Raw genomic sequence first — 14,838 nt, forward strand, 5'->3', positions numbered from 1 at the left:
TCAGTTGCCTGGTAATTATAAACATTCCTGCAGGAATTTTCCTCGTTCTTGAATTTTTTAGGGATTATTCCTATCACCCATCTTTCTGATGCTCCGCACACTCACAACGTTCTGCCACAGGCTTTTATTTTTAAATAAGGTGGTTCTCCCCATTTTCGCGTCACGATGACGCTCCTGTATTCAGCTTGGTCATATAGGCAGCATAATTATTTCCAAGACTGTGCGCTATTCCTTATTATAACAGTTGTTTTTGTGGGCTCCCTGAAAATTTAATATATGCGGTGGCGGTGTGTAAACAGAGAGGAATGTGCCACCACTGCTCAACTAAATCGTCAGGTTTCGTTAGTAGTTTCTTAGCGGAAAGCTTTCCTTGTATCACTGCGCGGTCTTTCTTATTTTGAGCACTGATCACATTTTGAGCAGTGGCGAAGTGGATCAAACGCAACTCGTTTCACATGTTCAGAGCCAGCTAAGGGCTCTCGCATGAAGAGCTGGTTCTAATTGTAATTCTGGAAAAACTGAAACAGCAACTGCCCACTTTTGCAGACCTTTGTAGCGCGTCCTTAACTGTTTCGGTTGTAGGTGGTTCTGAAATAGTCGCGGCCTTAAATACTGCAGCGTTGTTGGTATAGGTGTGACTACCAATTGTCTCGCTCTATATCCGGTTATCAACAGTTCGGAGGTTATCCTTAAACCTAAAGTTCCAAGCTTTTGCTTTGCATGACTAATTATTTCTCTCCAGCGTATTTATCACGGACGTTGAATTTTCCAACGATAAGCTGTAGGCCGCAACCGAAAGGGAATAAAGTGTATGGCAGAGATGAAAAATTTAGATGAAAGCTCAAGCAAACATTGCCTTCAATAATGACTCTGTTTGAAGAGGTTAAATGATTTGTAAAGGGTATAAATTAATCGACATTGATATTTATAGACATTTATATGTATGTACATATATCAAAATTATCAGGATGAAAAAGACAAATTTGTATAGCCATATCCGTCCGTCTGTTATAGACATTTGCTCTTAAGTTCCATGCCGGCTAAGGGAGTTGTCGTTTTGGAACAACAAAACCACAGGACACTCAAGTATACTAAACAAATACAGTTTTCTTCCTCCTAGCACGGATCGCTGTGCGACCACACTAGTTGCGGAAACCAACTTTAAGATAAAAATTCCCCGCAGGGATGACTGGATGGAGTCGGGTAGGTGCCTTGCTATTGACAGCAGCATTTCCATATACACGGACGGCTCCAACCTATACGGTAGAGTTGGAGGTGGAGTATACTCAAGGGACCTTGACCTCCAGCTTTCCTTCAGACTACCCGACCACTGAGGTATATTCCAGCCAGAAGTTGCAGCCATAATGGAAGCCGCAGCTAGGATAGGGTCACACATGGTCGGCAAAGAAATTTTTATTTTCAGCGACAGCCAAATTCGTTAAATTCTGAACTAGCACTAAACTGTCGCCGATCTCTTCAAGAGATGGCTCAACAGAACCGTGTACACCTCACATGGGTCCCTGGATATAGGGACATCGAGGGAAACTGCATTGCAGATGAACTCGCTAGGCAGGGTACAACCAGGCAAGTTCTTCCTGGCCAAGAACGCTTAGGTATGCCCCTGTTCACACGCAAGCTAATGCTAAAAGAGCACATCCACCGTCAAGCCGACAAAAGATGGCTACAAACACCGGGGTGTCGAACATCGAAAGAAACCTAGCCTAAATGGGATCTTAAAAGGTCGCGTCACGTATACAACCTAAGAAGGGATACAATGTCCACACTTGTGGGGGCACTAACTGGTCATTGCCTCATAGGTAGGCATGCAGAAGGTTAGGAGCGCCTTATCGTCGATGATGCCGGAGTTGTAAAGAGCATGAGGAGGAGGAAACGGTGGTTCACCTCATTTGCAACTGCCCAGCACTAAGCGGAGCACGACAGCGCTTTCTGAGTCCTCCATTTCTTGATAATCTGATCCAGGTTGTGGAGCATGACGCCAAGGACCTGGTAGCTTTCATCAGGTCTTCAAAATGGTTCGAAGAGGAAAGGTAACGATGAATTTTCGCTGTATCACAACGGGCTTAATACTACTGTCCTAAGTGTGCCCTCGGGCAGCCACCTCAACTTAACCTAACCTAAGTTTCATGGCACTTATCGCCAAACGTTATTTAAAATGAGCGAAACGGCATCATAGCCACGCCTACTTTTTATGAACATATGCAATTTTGAAAAACACCAAATACCGGACTATTCAGTAATAGGTGCAGTTGTAATAATCAAATGTCATAGGAAGGTTGAAATAAAGTCGTGCCCCTATTCAATATTTCTCACAAATAGCGGGACGAAACCTACATGTTTAATGCCCACTCCGAATGGCAGCTGCAATTGATGATGTAGCAGATTAATTTTAATTGATTGCCTCTTCCGCGTATGCAAAGAGAGTATAATTGTGCTACGGAGTTGAGACCCCTACTTAAGATAATACTTAGTTTAGAAATCGAAACAAATGAACTGTACGAAGGAAGCTCTCAGCTGAATGTAAATTTTTCGGATATACCCGAACTTAGGAACCGTACTCGTTATTGTAAGTACATATATTCTATTATTTTATTACATGTGTGTCTTATTTACAACAACTTGTTATATTTCCCTACATTTGTTGTAATGAATTGTTGACATTGAATGTAATATTGGCATTCGCCGAGCAATAAATTGTTTGTGTTGGTGTGTGCGATGACAAAGCAATATTTTATTCAAGGTAGCAACACACACATATACACATTTATATTTACATACCATACATAGTTATGTATGATCGTATTGTATTGCGCTAAAAAAATTAAGGCATCCATCCATCTTCAAACTCGTTGTTCTTTCGTTTCAATGTTTTTTGATTATTTGCTAAATGTCTATTTGTTAGATTCACGCACAAGCAAACGAGCTAAATAGAATATAAACATCACATACAGATCTACAAATGAATGTATTATACGTAGCGTACATAAGGGTGGGATAATTTGTTTTCCTGCAACAGCGATTCTTTTCGATATGGACTCCGAAGTCTTTTTGAGATAACGAAATTTTGTGATACTTTCGTATGCAAAATAGGCAACTGAACCAGATGAAGATGGAAGTATCGGTACTCCGCTGTCCACCTGTGGTCTGCTCCTGCATAGATGGGCCTCGAGTTGTTGTCGTAGCGATAAGGATACTCCCCGAAGGCCTTGGGGAGTGTTATCGATGTTTATGGTCCTTTGCCGGATGCAGATGCGGTACGTTCCGGTAACAAGCACCATTAAGGTACTAACCCGATCATTTCGGGAACGATTTATATTACCACATGAAACCTTCACTCCATCACGGCCTCCCGAGCCTAGGTTGTTAGACGGGATTCGCCACGGGTAGGTGAGATTGACAATTGCTTCTTACGACAGGCATACCTGCCGCGGGTATATTTTAAGCCGCCTTTCCCGCTGGGCCTCGAGTGAGATCAACAAGCATTGGGCGGATACCATTTCTTGCAAGGCAGCAAGATTCTTCTGGCCGGAAGTGGCTGGTAGTTAGTCTGGCGAAATGGTTGGGTCCATTAAGGCCCATATATCAATGTTGAATGGGGTTTGACAGAGCACTGTCCAACTTGAGCCGATGGAATACGTCTCAATATACTGGAAACCCCATCTTGCTCACAAATTGTCATCAATATCCTCTATCGGGAGTCCAAGGAAACTGGCTGTTTCAACAGGGGTGGACTATAACAAGAGGGGTGTTAGAGGCATTGGTTCCACAATACAGTTAAAGAGATGGTTGGTGTCATATGGGGACCCATTACAAGCAGGACATATGTATGTTTTGAATGACGGGGTTGATTCTGGATAGTTAAGAGTTTAACCTGTTACAGTATTCAGAACGAAGTTGAGCTAGAGTGACTCGCTTTTCCCTAGGGAGAGTGCGTTGCTCTTCTGCTAGTTTGGGGTATTGTTCTTTGAGTACTCGATTCACCGGGCAATTCCTGGAATAAAAGTCCAACGCCTGTTTTTGGAGTTCACTGGGGACCTGCTTGTGTTTTGTAGCTTCATACGGCTGTGTTTTCAGGTCGTATTTCCTCATAATGCTTACGGAGATTACTCCTTAACCCCTGGGCGGTGTAGGCTCATCAATCAGATGTCTGTTGGGATGCCCAGGTTTTTGGATATTCAACAGGAACTGTTTGGTTAGCATTTCACTTCTCTCCCTAATGGGCAGTATTCTTGCGGCTGCATTCTCACCAAAACGTAGATCCTGATCAAACGTCACACCCAAGATTTTAGGGTGAAGACACTCGGTAGCGTAGTGCCATTGACCTGGACGTTCCAAATGGTCATCTGGGACGTTCGTGTTGTAAATAAGGCCCCCGATGAATTAGTCGGTGATAAAGTCAGGTTTCGAGACGCGAAAAAACTGGAGAGTTCACGGAGGTAGTCGTTTATTTTGGTGCTCAGCTCATCGATCTGTGGGCCTGGACCTGTGGCCATCATTGTGCAGTCATCGGCGTATGAAACAGAAGTGACTCCTTCTGGTGGCGAAGGTAGCTTTGATATGTAGAAATTAAACAAAAGTGTTTAATTCTTGTTGATTTTGATGTTGCGTTTCTAAATTTCACCGATGCTTGCCGGCCACCCATATAATTTGCGGTCCACCTTGGGGGAAGGTTAGACCCTTCCAGGTCTTGCAGTAACGTGCCATGGTTGACCGTATCAAAAGCTTTTGAGAGCTCTAGCGCAACGAGTACTGTTCTGTGGTGGGGTTTTGATTTAAACCGCAATTTATCTGGGTCCTAATAGCATTTAGCGCGGTGGTTGTGCTATGTAGTTTTCTAAAGCCATGCTGATGGTAGGCTAGTTGCAAATTTGCTTTAAATTAGGGGAGCAGAATGGCTTCAAGTGTGTTGGCTACTGGCGATAGGAGAGATATAGGGCGTCGTGAAATCATCGAGTCACTGCAAGCTTGGTTGACCAGACATTTCCAGAATTAGCCGAAAGTATTTCGGTTGCAACTCACTTGGATTCCTGAGATCGGTCTCATTCGAAACTATATCGTTACTATGCATCGACTCTCAAAGTAACTATGGCTTACTACATGCGCCTAGGCAACCACGCCATAATTTCGAAATAGTAAAATACTTCGTTTATTGGGGAACCAGCAAATTAGCTTTGAAATCCAGCATAGCATCAGTCTTGCCAATAAATGCTACTTTGGACTAGGGAGGAGAGGAATGTAAATTTCTCTCCCGGAAAATGAAAATCATGCTTTTCTCGTACCCCTCCTGCTATATGGTGCAGAACAATAGACAATGAAAGCATCAGATGACGCGTCTCTGAGAGTTTTCCAGTGAAAAGTCCTTTAATGATCAGCTGTACCAGCTTTACGCAGACATCCATATAGTCCAGCGTAATAAAACACAATCGCTACGCTGTTTGGGCCATGTTATGCGAATGAAAGATGATGCTGCGCTAAGAAAGTATTTTTTGTCGGAACGCGCCTATGCAAGAAGAGGAAGAGGGCGACTGCGCCTCGTTGAAATGCCCGTGGAGGAAACGATTTGTACTTCATTGGTGTGACCAATTGGCACCAGTTCACTTGGCGAAGAAGCGACTGGCGCGTCTCGTTGGACATCTATAACTGTTTAAATGGTTAAGCGCCAATTAATTCTTACTGAGGTGTGAAAAATAATTGAGGAAATCCTTTCCTTCAATCATAATTATTTCTTTTCACAGTTCGTTCAATTAGAAGAAGAATAAGAAAATTTTTCTAAGCAGGGTCGGCCCTCGGCAATAGTATTTTTGGGTACCTTCTCGTGGGACTAGAAAATTCAGAGGCAGACGGTTGCTTGCTTCTGGCTTAAGCGTTGAACAATTGGGAGGATGTGTGGAATAACGGTATAACTCAAGAATCAACCTTTTGAGAAAAGTGAAAAAACTTAACAATGCAGGTAAAAATAAATTTATAATAATCCTACTTGGTAGGATTTTAGATGGTATGATTCTTTGATAAGAAAAAGTAACAAATTTTATATATACATAAATTTATTAGAAAATGGATGATTTCTTTTTTTTGAGTTATACCGTTATTCCATAGATCGAATATCAAATATTTTGATTGAGATACTTTATTAAACAAAATAGTCGATACATTAATAACTATTGTTAAATACATTATATTCTGTTATTTAGATGTGCTTATAACTATTCGTTATTTCCTTTTGTTATTTTTAGCAAACTTTTCTTTACTACTTTTATCATTTTTAAACTTTTTAAATTTTTAACAATTGAGTTCTCTGTCTGCTTAGTCGTTTCTGAAACCACTTCAGTTCTTCTATTTTTCAGTTCTTTCTGATCTACGGCATTGAATATATTTTCATACCATTTCGATGATTCACTACTGCAAAATTTTATTAGAGAGTTATACCGTTTTTCCAAAAATGAAGCTAATATCTTTGTTTAAATATCACTATTATTTTCTAAGATTAATATGGTATGTGTATGTAATCGTGCTCTTTTTATTTAGTTGATTTATGGAAAAACGGTGTAACTCGACTTATGCCATTATTCCACACATCCCCTCAATTGTGTACATGTGTGCGTTTGAGCTAAGCATACCATCTTCTTACAAAAATGTTGTATATGATATAGATCTGCTAGCAAAGACGTCGCACGAAAAATATTTCTTACCCTAATGCACGAATATACAGTTACACGTGTACCTTCAACTAAATATCATCTGTCAAACCTTAAAAGAGTTTATTATACTCAGCTGAGCAGAGCTCATAGAGTATATTAACTTTGTTCGCATAACGGTAATCCGTAACGGCATAAACTAATCGAGATAGATATAGACTTCTATATATCAAAATGATCTGGTCGAAAAAAAAAATCATTTTGCCATGTCCGTCCGTCCGTCCGTAAACACGATAACTTGAGTAAATTTTGAGGTATCTTGATAAAATTTGGTATGTACGTTCCTGAGTACCCATCTCAGATCGCTGATTAAAATGAACGAAATCGGACTATAACCACGCCCACTTTTTCGATATCGAAAATTTCGAAAAACCGAGAAAGTGCGATAATTCATTACCAATGACGGTTAAAGCGATGAAACTTGGTAGGTTGGTTGACCTTATGACACAGAATATAAAATTAGTAAAACTTCTGACAATAGGCGTGGCACCGCTCACTTTAAAAAGAAGGTAATTTCAAAGTTTTGCAAGCTGTAATTTGGCAGTTGTTGAAGATATCATGATGAAATTTGGCAGGAACGTTACTCCAATTACTATATGTGTACTAAAGAAAAATTTGCAAAATCGGATTACGAACACGCCCACTTGAATATCTTTACAGTATAAAAGTAAATTATGTCATCATTCAACTCCAGTAATGATATGGTGCAACAAAATACAAAAATAAAAGAAAATTTCAAAATGGGCGTGGCTCCGCCCTTTTTCATTTAATTCGTCTAGAATAATTTTAATACCATAAATCGAACAAAAATTTACCAATCCTTTTGAAATTTGGTGGGAGCATAGATTTTATGAAATTAACTGTTTTCTGTGAAAATGGGCGATCTCGGTTGAAGCCACGCCCAGTTTTTATACACAGTCGTCCGTCTGTCCTTCCACTCGGCCGTTAACACGATAACTTGAGCAAAAATCGACATATCTTTACTAAACTTAGTTCACGTACTTATCTGAACTCACTTTATCTTGGTATAAAAAATGGCCGAAATCCGAATATGACCACGCCCACTTTTTCAGTATCGAAAATTACTAACAAATGCCATAATTCTATACCAGATATGAAAAAAGTGATGAAACATGGTAATTGCATTGGTTTATTGACACATAATATAACTTTAGAAAAAACTTTGTAAAATGGTTGTGACACCTACCATATTAAGTAGAAGAAAATGACATAAGTTCTGCAGGGCGAAATCAAACGCGATTGGAATCTTGGCAGGAATACTGTTCCTGGTATTACATATATAAATAAATTAGCGGTACCCGACAGATGATGTTATGGGTCACCCTGGTCCACATTTTGGTCGATATCTCGAAAACGCCTTCACATATACAACTAAGGGCCACTCCCTTTTAAAACCCTCCTTAATACCTTTAATGTGATACTCATATCGTACAAACACATTCTAGAGTCAACCCTGGTCCAGCTTTATGGCGATATCGCGAAAAGGCGTCCACCTATAGAACTAAGTCCCACGCCCTTTTAAAATACTCATTAATACCTTTCGTTTGATACCCATATTGTACAAACGCATTCTAGAGTCACCCCTGGTCCACCTTTATGGCGATATCTCGAAAAGGCGTCCCACCTATAGAACTAAACCCCACGCCATTTTATAATGCTCATTAGCACCTTTCATTTGATACCCATTTCGTACAAACAAATTCTAGAGTCAACCCTTGTCCACCTTTATGGCGATATCTCGAAAAGGCGTCCACCTATAGAACTAAGCCCCACGCCCTTTTGAAATACTCATTAGCACCTTTCGTTTGATACCCATATCGTACAAACGCATTCTAGAGTCACCCCTGGTCCACCTTTATGGCGATATCTCGAAAAGGCGTTCACCTATAGAACTAAGGCCCACTCCCTTTTAAAATGCTCATTAACCCCTTTCATTTGATACCCATATCGTACAAACAAATTCTAGGGTCACCCCTGGTCCACCTTTATGGCGATATCCTGAAATGGCGTCCACCTATAGAACTATGGCCCACGGCCTTTTGAAATACTCTTTAATACCTTCCATTTGAAACCCACGTCATACAAACACATTCCAGGGTTACTCTAGGTTAATTTAGCTAAATGGTGATTTCCCCTTATTTTGTCTCCAAAGCTCTCAGCTGAGTATGTAATGTTCGGTTACACCCGAACTTAGCCTTCCTTACTTGTTTTTAATCAATGTTCACTACGTCCTCGCTTTCAAAGCTCATCAAACTGTCAACTAGCCAACTATTTTGCCATCGGCATTCGTTCTGTGTTCGCTCGTTTGTTCTTCTTCTTGTATTTCGTATGCTTTGCTTGTTGTCTGATTATGCTTTTGTTTACTTTTTTGTACGATGACAACATAAAACATAAGAAAATTTGTAATTAATTTACGACATTGGTATGTAGTAAACTGTTAACCTAATTGAAAGACAAATGAATGAATATATGCAAAATTTATATATAGCACTTTATATTTTTAAGTTAGTAAATAGAAATTGCAAAAGCTCCGATATTCCTAAATAATTCGATGTCATCACAATCAATAAAATTACAGGCTATATTTCTTTGTAAGTGTGTTGTTACAGCTATACATTGACAATAATTTTGCGGCTGGCAGTTTGCAAGAAATATATTTTCTGGAAGCTGATAAGGCGCTGATAACTTTTCGTTGATACAGTTAAGAGGAAAATGAAGGAAAAAGCACAGAGAAGATGTGAAGAAAGAGGAAATGAAAAGTTAAAGTGGAAGAGGGCATCGGTGGGCGGCGGGAAAAGGTAGGGGACTGAGAAATAAAACGAGTAAAATGCAGCGACAGCGAATGACAGAAAGAGAGAGAGGGAGATATGAAGATCTAGATGCAAATTTGCAAATGTAGACATTAAAATATTCGGATGGGAGTCTAACTAATGTTGAAATTTAGCCTAGAACACCCCGTGTGTTGCAATTATCCTTTACGCGTGTTCGTCACGGCATGAGTGTGACCATCCTATAAATTTTCATTTCCGGCAAACGCAGCAAAACCGTTTCTATAGCCCAGGATTGGGTGCAATACCTTCCCGAAGCAGGAAATTGTGGAGCAGTCTCGCTGCAAGGCTTTGCAGGAAGGGTCACAATTTGTGGGAGGGACGCAATAAATTAAATGGGGCTACGCTGAAATAACAGCAATCCAGAGTCGTTCCGCTATTGGAAGCGCGGATAGGATATCATCTGGCAGGTTTACTAGTCTGTTCTTTTGGGCGCACTAACAGAAAACTGTACTAAGGCACGTATGAAAAAAGGGTTACCCACGCATTGCAGCATTGATTCTTGTGCTCTTTTTCGAGAAACGAGTTGGCTAAGTGTTAAGCAAATGAGTCGGTCCTTTTGAAGCTATTTATTTGAACGTGAAATAGCAAGGCTTTGCTATGTAGAGGGTAAGTGCATTAGCAAAGAGAGCAAAGGTTCTAGAGGTGCTCCTCACTCCTTCTTTTTCCACTGTGAAGTTCTATGTACTGGTGATCAAGTACATTAAAGAGGCTGCTGTTTATACAGGAAAGACGGTTAACTTACGTCGACATAAATATTTAAGTTTAATTCAAATTTTACCACTTTTTGCAAAACTTTGCTTTTTTTGTTGATTTTTTTAGCAAATCCGCTTGTTATTAAAACATTCAAGTCCGAAGGCTTCTTGCCACTCGTAGTGAAAGTTTCAGCAAAATTGCTTTACTACAAACAGCAGCACACGCACATACCTAAACGCCCTAACTTATGTTCCCCTACGTGCATTTAACTACTTGTTGTTGTTGTTCTAGTTAGTGTGCCACAACAATTCAGTGACACAGCTGATTTTTATTGACATTGTTCCAAATTTTTTATGTGCCCCGATTGTGTTTGTATTATTTTTATTTCGCTCTTTTATATATTTCTTTTTTTTTTTTGCTTAATTCTACTCTTTGTTTGTTGCTATTTCACTGCGCTTCCGCTTGACTTTTGCTCTTGCTGTGTGTTAATGCTGCCAGTGGTTGTGGTGATGGTGATGTTGTCATCATTACACATTATATACATACATACATATTTGCTGTTATTTAATAAAACGAAAATAAATAAAGCCAGCAAAGCAATAACAACCACCGCCACCGACAAGCAAGTGTGTAGGCAAAATAAAATTAAGTATACATCCCTCGCGCGTATGTGTGTGTGAGTGTGCGGCTGTGTTTTCGTTTATTAGTTTTCCTACTTGATTGCAGACGTTGACGACGCCGTTCAGCATGTCGTATGAGTGATGCATGATGAAGCGCCAAAATGAATAACTCATACGCTAACGCCGTCAGTAATATATATATGTATTAACATGTAAAACTTTGCATTTACAGTTGTTCACAGACAAGTGTGAGTATGTTTGTAAATATACATATGTGACATAAATAAATAAATACGCTGTTGTATGTATGTATGTATGTATGCTAAAATATGTATAGGAATGCTGATGTACTTGACATTTACATCTTTATATATACATATCACGCGTCACAATATTTGTCCGCGATGTACTCCTAAACTACTGAACCGATTTTGAACTTGGTTTGCACCCCGTGTGTAGTTTGATCTAACTTGAAATATAGGATAGGTTATATCTCAGTTTATAGTCGCAATATTATTTTATTGCAATTTTTTTAAATGTTTATATGCATTAGTATACGTATATGCACCGGCACTCATATTTTCAGGTGGTACTTCTGTGTAATTGGTTGGTGTTTAATAAAAAAATGTGCTTATAAATAAAAAATATTATAGCGAATGATATCAAGTATAGCAAGACACCAGGCCGGTCGAGACGGGGGGATTGTCCCAGACCCGGGGTTTCTGAGGGGGCCGCGACTTAGAGGTACTAAGAAATTTTGTTTAATTCAGGAGAGTCTTTAGTTGTTCCATGTGCAATTTTTAAGCCGAATTTCAAAAGCAACGAATATCTGCATAGACGGAAAAAGATTATTAAAATGTATGCAAAAAGGCCAAATTTAGGGCAGAACAACGTCTGCCGGGTCTGCTAGTATATACATAAATAAATTTTCGCACATGCAATTGAATGCTTGAATTAGTTGCGTTCTAAAAAAGCTTTTTTAATGAATGCTTTTGATAAAGTTATCAAGAAGAAAAATATTTTATAATTAAGCTTCGCAGTGTTAATTGCGGCATAAATTAAAACCAAGCGCAAATGTTGTAAGTGTAATTAGTGATAAAACATTTAGAAAAAGTATCGATACCGGTACTCATATCAAATACTCGGGTCAAAGTATCGATGCTAGTACGATTATTATTTACCGGTGTTAAGCTCATTAATTCTTAAAAAAAAAATCTTAAGATAGAAAAAGTTTTTCCAAGCTGGGTCGCCCCTCGGAAGTGGTTCGGCTAGTAGAGATTTAAGCCGGCGATAAACGCCGCCGGCGCCGGTTTGCGACGTTTTTCGCAAACCGCCGCCGAATGTCAAAAATATCGGCGCGGCGGCGGCGCACAGTGGACCGAAATTGAAAAATTGGAACTTAGGACTATAAGTGTACATTTTCGTATTCTGTGATATTTTTCCATAATTTATTGTTATATAAAATTTTTTTGTAAATCCTAATTGAAACAAGTTATGACACTTTCAGTAACTGGGTTTCAAATCGACATACCCTAACGAGCATATGTTTACATCTAGGTATTTTTTCCAATTTCCAGCAATTTCCGCTTCACTAAAATAATTTTTACTATTTCTCAATAAAAATGTGTATCAAGGTCTAACCCAGAAGCTTTCAATTTTATTTTAAAAATGTGTGCAAAATTCGCGAAAACTCGACGAATCTTAGAGGTTATACAGAGTTAATAGTTGGTCATGAAATCAAACTGACGCTTAGATTTACTTGCTAGGCCATGAAACAAAAGTTGAGAAAATTATTGAATATTGATTTTTAGCCGGATCAAGGTCTAAAAACCCAATTGAAAAACAAAGTTTTTCGGTTTTTTATGCCAATATATTTCGGCTACACTGCGGTAACCTTCCTCAGGCCACTGAAGACAACATAAAAACATAGAAAACAAACAGTTGATATAACATATTTCACTAATAAAAATTACAAATTAACAAAATGTTTACAAACAAAAGTTTTAACAAAAATTCACAATTACATCATTTGACATTAACATACATTGTTTGGTGTTTACGTCTGCACCGTCTAATCAGGTGTTTGCTACTGTTCTATTGTTGTTTAGTGGATGACGATACGCGTGAGCACATCCATCACAGTCCGTTTTATAGTTCATTCTTATTTTTGTGGGTGTGTTAGTTATGTGTAGCAATGTGTATCGTTTGTTGCAGTTTTGTTCTTGTGCGAGAATCTCTGCCGCATCGTAGTTTGGTGAGTGCCCACTAGACGCACAGTGTGTCATGAGTGCAGTTTTTTGAAAATTAACGTGATGACATTGTTTATAATCTGAATTGTGCTGGGACAGTCTCGTTTTTAGTTTTGCTTTTGTTGTGCCTACGTATATACTTTCACAAGCTTCGGTCGAGTTTCCATTACAGGGTATTTTATATACTAAATTACTTTTTTCGGTTGTTGGTATTTTTGTTTTTGTTCTGTTGAATATTGTTTTTAATGTGTTAGTCGGTTTGCGTGCTATCTTTACTTTTTCTGTATTATAGCAATCCGACTTCGCTAAACGTTCCGATAGCTGAAGTACATATGATACCGTCTTAAACATTGTTTTCTGTGTGTTTTCTAAACTTTGTTTCTGGTGTTGAATTAAAGGTCGTTTTAGTAAGTTTTTGATAGTAGAATCCGGAAAATCGTTGTTTTTTAATAATAGTGTAATTTCGTTTTTAATGCCTTGGTGGTACATTTCGTCAGAAATTTGCAGCATTCGTCGTATACAACCCATTGCTATATTAATTATCATTGTTTTTGGATGCTTTGAGTTAAGGTTGATGATTCGTCCAGATGAAGCAGGTTTTCTATACCACTTTACTTTTAATTCGTTTTCCCTTCTGATTATGATCGAGTCAAGATATGCCAATTTTCCGTCCTCTTCGAGCTCCGTTGTAAATTTTATACGTCTATCAAACGAGTTAAGAGCCTCTAATGTATTTTGTACCTCGTTTTTGTTTACTATCGCAAATAAGTCGCCCACGTATTTAGTTAAAAATCTGGGTTTTTGCCCTAGCTTTTTAATAGTAGTATCCAACAGCCTTTAAGTTGTGTATATATTTTGTCGTTGAATTTAAAATACCTGTTATCGTGGATGCAAAACGTCATTATCTCCATAAATATTTATTTCGGTATTTTCGTATGTTCCTTTATTATTGCCCATTTTTCTCGTATAACGTCCAGCGCCAGTTGTATTGGTACGCTTGGGAAGAGTGACACCACGTCAAAAGAAACGAGTTTTCGTCGTCGCAAATGGGTGTATTATTAATTTTTTCCTTTAAATCGATAGTTTTTTCACATTATATGATGTAATTGTGAATTTTTGTTTAAACTTTTGTTTGTAAACATTTTGTTAATTTGTAATTTTTATTAGTGAAATATGTGATATTAATTGTTTGTTTTCTATGTTTTTATGTTGTCTTCAGTGGCCCTGAGGAAGGTTACCGCAGTGTAGGTGAAATATATTGGCATAAAAAAACCGAAAAACTTTGTCTTTCAATTGGGTTTTTAGACCTTGAGCCGGCAAAAAATATTTGATCAAAACAGATCGCTAAAATCATCAAAGAAAATTAGTGAAGAAAATAAATATACTATCACTCAAAAGAAATGAGTGCGATTCAATTCGAAATCCACAATTTAACGGAAACAAAACGTAAAAAAGTTAAAGTCAGTCACTCATGAGTACTAGCCATGATTGATGGAAAAGCTTCATCAATTTTGAGTGATACATCCACGCAGCGTTGTGACATATGTAAGGCTACCCCAAAAGAGATGAATGACCTCACTTTAATTTTTAACATAGAGGTTGATACTGACATTTACAAATGTCAACTCTGCATGCGAGAATTCGGTTTATGGAGTGTATTCTTCATATATCTTACCGATTAGAATTCAAATCGTGGATAGCGAAAGGTGAT

At 38.5% G+C, this 14,838-nt stretch overlaps 1 protein-coding gene across 25 annotated transcripts in view; it reads right to left on the reverse strand.

The window, feature by feature from the left end:
• Calx (sodium/calcium exchanger 3) overlaps window positions 1–14,838 on the reverse strand; it is a 433,860-nt gene that overhangs the window by 238,870 nt on the left and 180,152 nt on the right. The gene's annotated exons all lie outside the window — the stretch shown is intronic.

This window comes from Eurosta solidaginis, chromosome 1, assembly GCF_040869045.1.
Source record: "Eurosta solidaginis isolate ZX-2024a chromosome 1, ASM4086904v1, whole genome shotgun sequence".
Classification (NCBI taxonomy): domain Eukaryota; kingdom Metazoa; phylum Arthropoda; class Insecta; order Diptera; family Tephritidae; genus Eurosta; species Eurosta solidaginis.